The sequence below is a fragment of the Erpetoichthys calabaricus genome, chromosome 5 (assembly GCF_900747795.2).
Source record: "Erpetoichthys calabaricus chromosome 5, fErpCal1.3, whole genome shotgun sequence".
Taxonomy (NCBI): Eukaryota; Metazoa; Chordata; class Cladistia; order Polypteriformes; family Polypteridae; genus Erpetoichthys; species Erpetoichthys calabaricus.
Genome location: NC_041398.2, coordinates 7922545 through 7934593, shown reverse-complemented (window position 1 = coordinate 7934593; position 12049 = coordinate 7922545). Strand labels below are relative to the sequence as shown.

Here is a 12049-nt window from a genome sequence, read left to right as displayed (position 1 = left end):
AGACTGCTTTAGTTAAACCCCTACTTAAGAAAAATAACCTCGACCCCTCTGCACTTGAAAATTTTAGACCCATCTCTAACCTGCCTTTCTTAAGTAAAATTCTAGAGAAGGCAGTCATTATGCAGTTTAATGACCACCTCAATAAACCTGCTATTCTTGATAAATTTCAGTCAGGTTTTAGAACAAATCAGCACAGAAACTGCACTCGTTAAAGTAGTAAATGACTTGCGGGTAAATGCAGACTGAGGCCATTTATCTGTTCTCATCCTCTTAGATCTGAGTGCCGCATTTGACACCATTGATCATAATATTGTTAGAAATCGCCTTAGTCAATGGGTGGGCCTCTCTGGCAGTGTCTTAAATTGGTTTGAATCCTACCTGGCAGGAAGAAAATTCTTTGTTAGTTGTGGTAATTACAACTTAAAGACACATGATATCCTATATGGTGTTCCAGAAGGCTCTATATTGGGTCTGCTGCTCTTCTCAATCTACATGCTTCCATTAGGTCAGATTATCTGAGGGCACAACGTGAGCTACCACAGCTATGCTGATGACACACAGCTGTATTTATCAATAGCACCTGATGACCCTGATTCTCTTGATTCACTAACACAATGTCTGACTTGTATTTCAGAATGGATGAATAGTAACTTTCTCAAGTTAAATAAAGAGAAAACTGAAATCTTGGTAATTGACAATAATGGATACAATGAGGCTATTAGAAATAAACTCAATGCATTAGGATTAAAAGTCAAAATGGAGGTAAAAAGCTTTGGGGTAACTGTTGACTGTAATCTAAATTTTAAATCGCATATTAATCAGATCACTAGGTCAGCATTTTTTCACTTAAGAAACATAGCAAAAGTTAGACCTCTTATATCATTGAAAGATGCTGAGAAATTAGTTCATGCGTTTGTTTTCAGTTGACTAGATTACTGTAACGCACTCCTCTCAGGACTACCCAAAAAAGACATCAATCGTTTGCAACTAGTGCAGAATGCAGCTGCTAGAATCCTAACTAGGAAAAGAAAATCCGAGCACATCTCTCCAGTTTTGATGTCACTACACTGGTTACCTGTGTCATTCAGGATTGACTTTAAAATTCTGCTTATGGTTTATAATGCCTTAAATAATCTCGCCCCATCTTATATATCGGAATGTCTGTCGTCTTATATTCCAAATCGCAACCTCAGATCCTCAACTGAGTGTCTCCTTAGAATTCCAAGAGCAAAACTTAAAAGAAGTGGTGAGGCGGCCTTCTGCTGTTATGCACCTAAAATCTGGAATAGCCTGCCAATAGGAATTCGCCAGGCTAATACAGAGGAGCACTTTAAAAAACTGCTGAAAACACATTACTTTAACATGGCCTTCTCATAACTTCACTGTAATTTAATCCTGACACTCTGTATATCCAGTTTATTATAATAACTATTCGTGGTGGCTCTAAAATCTGTACTAACCCCTCTCTCTCTCTTCTGTTTCCTTTTCCGGTGCCACCACCATCTACTCTAAGTACCATGATGTTCCAAAAATGATGGATGGATTAAAAGCCAGAAGTCTGTATGACCATCAGCATCAAGTGACTCCGTGAGAATCCTAACTACAAAGAGGACTATTTCATTTATGTTAGGTAGAATGCTCAGAGGGGCCTAGGTGGTCTCGTGGCCTGGAACCCCTACAGATTTTATTTTTTTCTCCAGCCTTCTGGAGTTTTTTTTTTTTTGTTTTTTCTGTCCACCCTGGCCATCGGACCTTACTCCTTTTCTATGTTAACTAATGTTGTCTTATTTTAATTTCTTATTTTGTCTTTTATTTTTCTTTTCTTCATTATGTAAAGCACTTTGAGCTACTTTTTGTATGAAAATGTGCTATATAAATAAATGCTGTTATTGTTGTTGGATTAAATGGGGTGCAGGCTAAAGTTAAAGAGAGAGCACCTTTGGCTTTATTCAAACATCGGCTCAATTTAGTACTGACTCAAGGGGCCTCAAAGCTTAAAGAATGCAAGATCTTTTTCGGCCACCTCAATGGCCTCGCTGCATTTTTTTCTAGATCGCCTCGGCGCACGCAACTACTGGACGAAATCTGTCAGCGGCGTCTCCCTCGTGTGGCACCAACATGGTGGTAATAGGCCTACACATCCAGAGTGGTCAATACGGTCTTTGAGAAGAGAGATGCTCTAAAGGAACTGTTTCATCACATCCTGGAGCATCATGACGAGTATGATGAGGACACAGTGTGCTGTGCTGATAGATTTTGAGTTTTGTTTTTTGCTTCACACATTCAATGGCATTGTTGAGTATTCAGACGTCCTCTTTTCAATACTACAGGACAAAAAACTGGATGTGCAGTTTTGTCTGGCTAGGGTAAAGGAGTTCTGTGACACCGTTGAGCGAGATAGAAGCCGATATGAGGAACTCTACGAGGCCACTGAACGCACCGCAGGTGCTCCGAGCGCACGAAGCACTTTTTGATCTGTCTCGGCTAAAAACAGAACTGACTGTAATGTATGCCAGGAAAATCTCCCACTGATCTCCTCGACTTCCTTCATCAGAAAAATCTGAATGAAAGCATCATGGGGCAGCTGTACACATTGGTATGTTTGGCGGTGAGCATTCCCGTGTCCACTGCTTCTGTCGAGCGGACATTTTCAACCCTAAAGCAAATTAAAACTTATGCCAGAAATACGACAGGGCAGGTTCGACTTTCAGCATTAGCTTCGATGGCGATAGAAAGGGACTTCGTGATGGAACTGAAGCGCACGGATAATCTGTACGACAGAGTAATTGAACTGTTTTTGAGGAAAGAGAGGAGGATGGATTTTGTTTCCAAATAATCCGAAATTTTGGTGAGTAAAATGTTGCGATTTTCCTAAATAATATTGCAAGTTTATAAGTTATTATTGTTGTTTTTTATGTGTGTCGCAGCTGTAGCTGCAGTAGAAAGGAATTTGTTCACCCCTGGTTTGTCTGTTCAATAAAGGCATTTATTGTGGCTACAGGAGTTATCTATCTGTGATGCAACGGCTCTTTATATACTGTATTTCTGCATATTAAGATGGTTTTTATAACCATAAATTAGTTTTTGAGGGGCGGGTTGATTCAGACGGAGCACTACTGAAGGCCTAGGTGTGAAATGCACAGTCCGCCGCTGCGTTATTCTTTTTAAAATGGATTCTGGCCGGTTTATGTATATCGTGTATAGGTGTATTGCCCCAATAACCATTCGGTCAATATTATGACCCGCTTGCAAGAGAGCTCTTTCAAGGATTCTTTACCCAACAAGTACCCCACGTTCTCAGAGTTATAATATGCTTTTTCCAAGACCTGCTCCATCGCCTGTGATAAAACAGACAGTGACACAACTTATCAACTTAGAAAATGTTTATTCAGTAGTCTGAGTTGATCAAACTGGTACGGTTTGAGGTTCAGAATTACCAACAAGTTGTGCAACATCAGCATATTCCAGGTCATATTCACCCCAGGGGATCATACCACCCTCATGATCAAGGTTATGCTTACAAAACAAATTGGCCATACGGCGGGTTACAGAGTAGGAGTGTACAGTCGATTTATTGCACTTCTGATGGTGTACATTGTCGGTATTCTCCATTGCATTTGACTCCCAGTGTAACACGTGGCAGTGTAACTGAGGGGTGGCAGACGAGCTCACATAATGGGAGACAAGGCACCTCCTCACCCTGATGCCATGAGGGCTCTTCGAATAAATATTACCATCTTGAGCTTTTTCTCATTCCTGCCAGTTTACTACTATTATTATTTTTATTATTATTATTGAACACATATGTAGAGGAAATGTGTGTCTTATGACAGGAAGGACGGTAAAGCCTTAAATCAGGGGTGTCAAACTCCAAGCCTGGAGGGCTGCAGTGGCTGCAGGTTTTCATTCTGACCTTTTTCCTAATCAGTGACCAGTTTTCACTGCTAATTAACTCCTTTCCCCTTTATTTTAATAGCCCTGTTTTTAAAGATTCAGTCCTTTGAATTGATTCGTTTCTTCATGAAATGACAGCCAAATAGAAATGAGATGTGAAACGAGCCAACAGATGAGAAGCTAAACTAGGATTTCAAACTCTAACCAATCTATTAATGAGAAACTGATTCTTGCTGATAAGTAAGCCCGTTATTTAATTCCGTGGCCTGTTGCTGCTCTCATTCTGCCACAGCAGACATTTCCAAATCTGTTGATTTTCTATTTGTCAAAATGTATTGGTGACTTGAGAGATCAACCTTACCGAGACCTTCACTTTTCTTTATTTTCAGATATTGTGTGATGGGCACAGGTGAGCTGGTCATGTGGCGGCTTGTTTTGTGTCTCATTATTGTTTGGCTGCTAATTAAAAAAAAGAGACAACTAAGGGGCCTGAGTCAAGTTTATTAAAACTAAACCAAAAGAAGTTAATCAGCAGCAAAAACTGTGTCACTAATAAAGAAGATAGTTAGAATGAAAACCTGCAGCGACTGTGGCCCTCCAGGCCTGGAGTTCGACACCCGTGCCTTAAATGAAACTCCGTGTTGATGCTTTGGGTAACACGACAGGTGAGGAGCAGAGAACGTTAAACGTGACAGTGACAGCAGGGGATTGTGGGACTGAAGATGGTTTAAGAAAACAAACGACAAAAGCTTAATCTGTCAATAATTCTATTTCCATCAATGATTTACTTTGTTGTGCTGCACTTCGGAAGATTACTTATTTACCCCCCTTTGATAAGATGAATTCACAAGTAAAGGATGTTGCTGACAAAGTCAGATGTTTTTGAAAGTTTGGCTCCAGATGTGCTTATCCAGCTGCTCCTTCTTGTCAGTACTTGAGTGATCTTTATGTCCACCTCTGGATGAATTCGGAAAGTTTCTTTTCAACATTTTTGTCTCATTAACGCAGAAATCCCGAGGCTTTTCCTAAACTGCAGAAGACGCCGTCGATTGCACTGATTCTGTTTTAAAGACAGTTGTGATTAGTTATACTTTTACTCACATTACTTTTTAGAAACCAATAATACAAATCAGCTACAGATCTGGGAATCACTGAGTAGTAAAAACATTTAATGAGGAGTGTCGTGCGCAAATACAAGTCAGCTTTGGTGAAGCGTTTCTTAGCCTGTCTGATATGATAGACATGGGGTGACGCTGGATTGTTATAATACGTGCTGCCTTACGCCAAATATACTCATCAGTTTGTTACAGATTCTAGGCGGACCAGGCTACACAACAAGGAACGAGGTGCCGCACGTGAATCATTCATAATGTCTCCAATGTTAACTTACAAACAAGTACTACATCACTCTTTTAAAAAAGTCCTTCTTTAACTTTGGGCAGAGACCATACGTGAGCCCCAACTAGGATTTAAACTCGCGTCAGCTCACCTTACAGCTGCAGCAGGGCCAACTGCTTTTAAGCTTTGAGCCAAAGCAATTAAAGTAGATATTGCTGCAGACCGGAGTAAAATGGGCGTAAATATCATTTTCGACTTCAGCCAATCATATATTAAATTTGTGAACGTCAGGCACTAATCAGCCAATCGAAAATTTAAACGTCGCTGTCAATCACCTATTTATTTAACAAATCGCCAATCGGTGTTATTTGTCATTCATGCTCCACCTTAGCCAATTGCCTTAATGATACGTAAAAAGAAAGGTGGGAGTCATTTCTAAAGGTGGACGGTCAAGATAAAGTGACTGTAAGAGACAGAGTGTATATACGTAAAATACATCAGCGACGATAATCTACTAGTGTCAATATCTTACACTATAACACTCTGTCGACTGCATTATTAAGACTGCAGTGTATTTTTACCACTGTCATTTATGATTAGCGGCTCTGAAAAAATAATTATAATAAAAGTTTGGATATGAGATATTTATCGTTACTAAACAAGGTCTGAAGAAAATTTAAATGAACATAATATAAATTTGTGTCCGCCTAATTTTAATGGATTGACGAACACTTAAGTGTGGGCTCTACTTGATTGAGTCAGTCAGATTAAAACAAATATGGAACTGTTGTTGTTTACTTGAATATCCAAATGAAATAGTCGCCTACATTTAACAAGTCACCTTAAAGACGGGCTATAAACGTATTACAGTTTTAAACGTTGAATAAACTGTCAGAGTTAAATCTTTACTTCTATAATACTGTATACAACCCTAAAATGTGTTTTATTACTTTCACTACTATTTATCCACGTTTATTTATCTAAGTATTCCTAATATTCCATTGTCCCCCCGTCTTCCCGCAGATCACCATCTGTTCTTTGTTTGCTGATGTCTGTCAAATATTCTTCGGTCTTCATGTCTCTTCTCAACACACCAGCAGCTCTAGTGAGTTTCTTGCCTGTGGATCTCATAGTCAAGTTTGTTTTTAGCTGTATTATGATTACAGAATATTACAAATCATATACTTGACAGCTGTGGTGGGTTGGCACCCTGCCCGGGATTGGTTCCTGCCTTGTGCCCTGTGTTGGCTGGGATTGGCTCCGGCAGACCCCCGTGACCCTGTGTTCGGATTCAGCGGGTTGGAAAATGGATGGATATACTTGACAGTCTCACGTTCATTTATCAGGGAATAGACAACGTTAAGAAAGCTGGCAATAAAATTGTGACTTTAAAGAATCCATTGGCTGTCTCTACGTTATCAATGTTAAATGTAAGAAACACAGTTATCATACTGCTAATAGTAAACTTTCAATTATTATTTTTATAATGAAGTTTACTAACTTAAACGATCTGGAAGAGCAAATATTATGTCTTTAAAAGAGTAATAATTTTGTAGTTTTTGTGACTGTGCACCTCTTAATCAGGGTATTCAATTATTTGACTTAATTGGATCTTTATTACTATTTGGATTTTAAATACCTCTTCAAGATCATCAAATATATGTTTATTATAATACATATTACTTATGCAAAAGTTACATTTAGAGATTGAGACTTGACAGATGTTTGTAGTTCATATCTTATTTATCCTCCATTTGACTCCATCAGGTCCTACTGGTGTGCTGAACACGTCAGCCTGTCTTTAGGGTCTCTGAGACTGGAGGAGGCCAGGAGTCCAACTGTACAGCAGGCACTGATGGGCATCAGCATCACGACTGGTAACAAGATAGAGATGACAGATATTTGAGCTGGACATAATCCTATATGACTATCCAAGCAGACAGCATATTAAGAGCACAGCGAGTCTGTATACTCCAGTATGGCCCTGACATAACCACCTGTACAGCTGTACACGACTCCACTTTACTGGTCATTTAGCACACACTGCACTGAGTCTGTCAAGTCATAGCCATTAAATCATTCAATCTGAACAGCTGGAAATTTATTTTAATAAAAATAATAATTTATTAAATTTTGGCAATGATATTTCTGGTAAGGCATTTTTTTTCTTGTTTGTCATAGGTTTATACTGAAAAACTGGTTTACATCAATGTACTTTCTATAGGATATAATATATATCTATATCTATAAAGGAGATTTGGGATCCGTGTGGCTGTGTTTGTGGAGAGACGGAGAGTTAAGGCGGGTGTTGGAGTCACGTGATCATCTCCCCTCCCACTCACTTCATTTCGCTCCGAGCTGAGCTCCACAGCTGACGCGGTTAGTCCTTTCTCCTTTACTGATTTACTGTTTAGTAGACGCGGTACTTACTGAATTGTATTTTTTCCTTTAGTGTTTCTTAGTGTTTAGTAGACGCGGTGTGCCGGTGTTCCCGGCGGTGTCGCGGTTTAGTGTTACTTTCTACTTCGTTTTTGTACTTTAGTGTTTAATAATAATAATAATAATTCATTACATTTATATAGCGCTGTTCTCAGTACTCAAAGCGCTAAAATAGTGAGTGATAGTTAGCTGATAGCAGTGTAGAAGCAGCACAGCACAACGCAGCAGGTAGGACAGGCGGGTGTGGTAGCGTAGGTGAGCGGCGATAGCAAGCAGCAGGAGGAGGAAGCAGGATTAGGATGTTCCAATACACAGCCATAAAGAGTAACGCTTGGTAATTTCAGGCGTGATCGCCCCGGAGCCATAAGCCAGGTTAGTATGAACATCAGATCAGTTCCCGGTCTTAGGGTGCTGTAAGATGAAACGGGAGCAGATCAGCATAGCGAATATAATCACGGAGACAGATCATCCTGAGGTGCTAGAACGCCAGGTACAAAGAAATGTTCGTAGGTCTCGTCCTGTGATCCACAGACTCAGCTGTTCCCAGTAAAGTGGAGTCCATAAAATCTGTAAATATTAAGCCAAATCCATGCAATTCGAGTCAGCTGTATCTACGAACTGTACGTACAAATAAAACAAGCGTAAGAAAGTGCAGAATTAAGGCGAATTTTGCGAAAAGTGTTAACAGGGAGGAGTGGCAACAACAAGCGTGCACCAGCGTCTCCTCACCTGCTACAATAAAGCAGTTAAAGTAAAAGTCTACTAAACTTCTCATTTAGTGTTCTTCCCGTGTTGTCGTTTTTTAGTGTTAGTGTCTACTTAGTGTTTGTATTTAGTGTTATGGAAGGAGTGATCTTACCACTGTCAGATTTTGCAATGAATGAGTTGGTAAATAATGATTATTTATCAACAGATCACATGAGCAAATTCAACGAAATTTTAGCTGCACATACAATTTTCCAACCTCAAGAGGTTTTGCTAATGTGGACTCCTGACATAACTATAATGCCCATTCCACAAAATGCAAAACATATTCAAATATTACCTTCTGCAGCTACTGAACGAGTGACTCACTGGGTGTGTACCTATTATGATGGTGCGGTAATTCATGTCTATGACAGTTTAAACGCTGATAAAAAATTCAACCTCACCGAAGAGCAGCTTCGTTTCCTTCGTGCTTTGTTTCCTTACAAACCTCCCATAGTTTATGAAGACGCACAGCAACAATTAAATCATACAGATTCTGGTGTATTCTCAATTGCATTTGCTGTGTGTATTTCTTTAGGTATAGACCCAAGTGATCATCCATCCATCCATTTTCCAACCCACTGAATCCGAACACAGGGTCACGGGGGTCTGCTGGAGCCAATCCCAGCCAACACAGGGCACAAGGCAGGAACCAATCCCGGGCAGGGTGCCAACCCACCGCAGGACACACACAAACACACCCACACACCAAGCACACACTAGGGCTAATTTAGAATCGCCAATCCACCTAACCTGCATGTGTTTGGACTGTGGGAGGAAACCCACGCAGACACGGGGAGAACATGCAAACTCCACGCAGGGAGGACCCGGGAAGCGAACCCAGGTCCCCAGGTCTCCCAACTGCGAGGCAGCAGCGCTACCCACTGCGCCACCGTGCCGCCCCCCAAGTGATCAAGTTTTTACTATTTCTTCAATGTGAAATCACTTACAAATAATTTTTGTTACTCGACAATTGCTTCCATTCCCTGTCGAAAGTAGCTGACGGGCGATATCAGTTACAAGTATTCAGTGCGTTCAAAGACCTGTACGAGTACGGCCACTGACACAGTCACTCATAAAAGGGGAGATGACTCGGTGCAGGAAATGGGGATTGAAACTACCTTGGAAGACATGCAATCAACGAGGCGATTAAACGGATCTCAAGAGACGTCTTCTAGGTTGGAAAAAAAGCACTTGGCTGCCAAAACCATATATATACATATACACACAAATACATATATATATATACATATATATATACATATACATATATATATACACACACACACACACACATATATACAGTATACATACACATATACATCTATACTAATAAAAGCCAAAGCCCTCAGTGACTCACTCATCACTAACTCTCTAACTTCCCGTGTAGGTAGAAGGCTGAAATTTGTCAGGCTCATTCCTTACAACTTACTTACAAAAGTTAAGCAGGTTTCATTTCGAAATTCTACACGTAACGGTCATAACGGTTGACAACGTCCGCCATGTTAAACTTTCTTATTTATGGCCCCATCTTCACGAAATTTGGTAGGCGTCTTCCCCGCGCTGAACGAAACCGATGTACGTACTTATTTCGGTGGTATGACACCACTGTCGGCCGCCATATTGAACTTTCCAACGGTCTTTGTTACTTAATGGGCCCATCTTCAAGAAATTTGGTACGCGGGTTCCCAACGCTAACTGAATCCTACTTACGTACATATATACGTCCATAGCCTGCAGCTCGGTCCACACTCTGAATCCTCCAGGCACTCCTGAGCATAATCTAATTTTGAAGGTTGGGGCATCAATAATGTTACTGAGAAACTTTCAGCCACCAAAACTTTGTAACGGCACGAGACTTCAGGTCACATGTCTGCAAAAGAACCTAATTGAGGCAACTATTTTTACTGGCAGTGGCTCAGGGGAGAGAGTTTTTATTCCTCGCATCCCCGTTATACCCTCTGATCTCCCATTTCAATTCAAACGTCTCCAATTTCCGGTAAGGCTCTGCTTCACAATGACAATTAATAAGTCTCAGGGACAGACCCTACAAAAGGTTGGCATTGATTTGAGGCAAGATTGCTTTTCACATGGCCAACTATACATTACATGCTTAAGAGTAAGCTCAGCGCACAGCTCGGTCATATTACAACCGGAGTGGCGAACTGACAACGTGGTATACAAAGAGATCCTTAACAAATAATTATTGGTACATTTTCCCTCAGTTTATTATTTAAAATTTTAAAGCAGTACTTCGCCACTGCGAAGCGCAGGTATTTTGCTAGTCATTTATAAATGATAACCTAAATTAGTGTAAAAGTCTTATAAAGCCCCTCTACATTGGTCTGTCATGTGACGGCTGTCTTTTTAGTCTCCTGTCCTCCTCGACTGTCCCTCCCCAGTATCTGATTGGGCAGCATTGGCTGTCAGCTGATGTCACTAAATGACTTCTTCATTATCAGGGTTAAGAACGGCTGTCTGCACTCAGCCCAGGTGTCAGCCATCAGATGACATCCCAGAGACAGTACAAGTTCATTGCTACTCAGATAAGGCCCCATCTCCAAAGCTCTGAAAAAAAAATATTCCCCTTGTTGTCAGTGGCACCTCCTGGTAGTTGGCACTGCACTGTAGATTTGATTTGACTTCTCCATTTTTATTATTACATTGAACTTTTTCAGTTGTGTTCTGTGGTTGAAGTTGTTATCCCCACACTGTTCTGTTGCTACCTCATTCTGTTGTCTGGTGTTTGTATTGTTCACCATCTTATGTCACAGCACTGGTGCAGAGATGATCAGTCCCTGTATGGCTGAGACACTGGCAGTACAGTTTCTGAGTCCTTCATGAAATCTTACGTGTTGCTGATGATGACTGATACAGGAGGCCCACTTTCAACATTCACATCATTACCACAAGTAATCCAGTCATTTATGACTATGAAGACCACTGCTGTCTGAAAAGCATTAACCACATTTAGGACAACAATGAGGTTTTTTTCTTGCACCTATAAGTTGTTGAAGAAGATTCTTGCTGTTTGTGAAATATGTGTTGTATGCCAGTATGTTCATTCCAGTGTGAGTTCATATGTGGGGCTGAGGTTATCTTACATCCAAAATCTGTTCGCTACTTTCCATGTTTTCTCCACTATTCTTATGTATTTATTAACTACTTTCAACTGAAGTCCTTTACCGCATTCAGAAGATTTTTCTTCATTTTTTTGTCCTGAGGAGCCAATGGAAATATCATTTGTCAATTATAGGACAGGCTTTACTCCAATATGACTTTGTGTGTGTCTCCAAAAACTTCTTCTGGAAGAGTACTCTTTACCACATTCAGAACAGGTGTACTGCTTCTCTCCAGTGTGGATCCTTCTGTGGCACCTAAGTGCGCTTTGACGTGAGAATCGTTTGCCACATTCAGGACAGCAATAATGTTTCTATCCAGTTTGAATTCTCATGTGATCTTTAAGAGTCCTGCTGTCTGAGAAAAGTTTTCAACATTCAGAACAACTTTGTTGCTTACGAGAATGAATTACTTTATGTTTGTGAAGACAACTGTTATAGGAGAATCACATTCCACATCCAGTACATCTGTAAGGTTTCTCTCCAGTATGACTTCTCCTATGCTTAAACAG

General features: G+C 40.4%; 3 protein-coding genes across 5 annotated transcripts in view; 2 read left to right on the top strand and 1 right to left on the bottom strand.

The window, feature by feature from the left end:
* The window catches only part of LOC114641537 (tripartite motif-containing protein 16-like), a 721005-nt gene that overhangs the window by 16161 nt on the left and 692795 nt on the right, over positions 1 to 12049 (top strand). The window lies entirely within an intron of this gene.
* The window catches only part of LOC114641514 (gastrula zinc finger protein XlCGF7.1-like), a 688851-nt gene that overhangs the window by 403092 nt on the left and 273710 nt on the right, over positions 1 to 12049 (bottom strand). The gene's annotated exons all lie outside the window — the stretch shown is intronic.
* The window catches only part of LOC114641540 (tigger transposable element-derived protein 1-like), a 769935-nt gene that overhangs the window by 641710 nt on the left and 116176 nt on the right, over positions 1 to 12049 (top strand). The gene's annotated exons all lie outside the window — the stretch shown is intronic.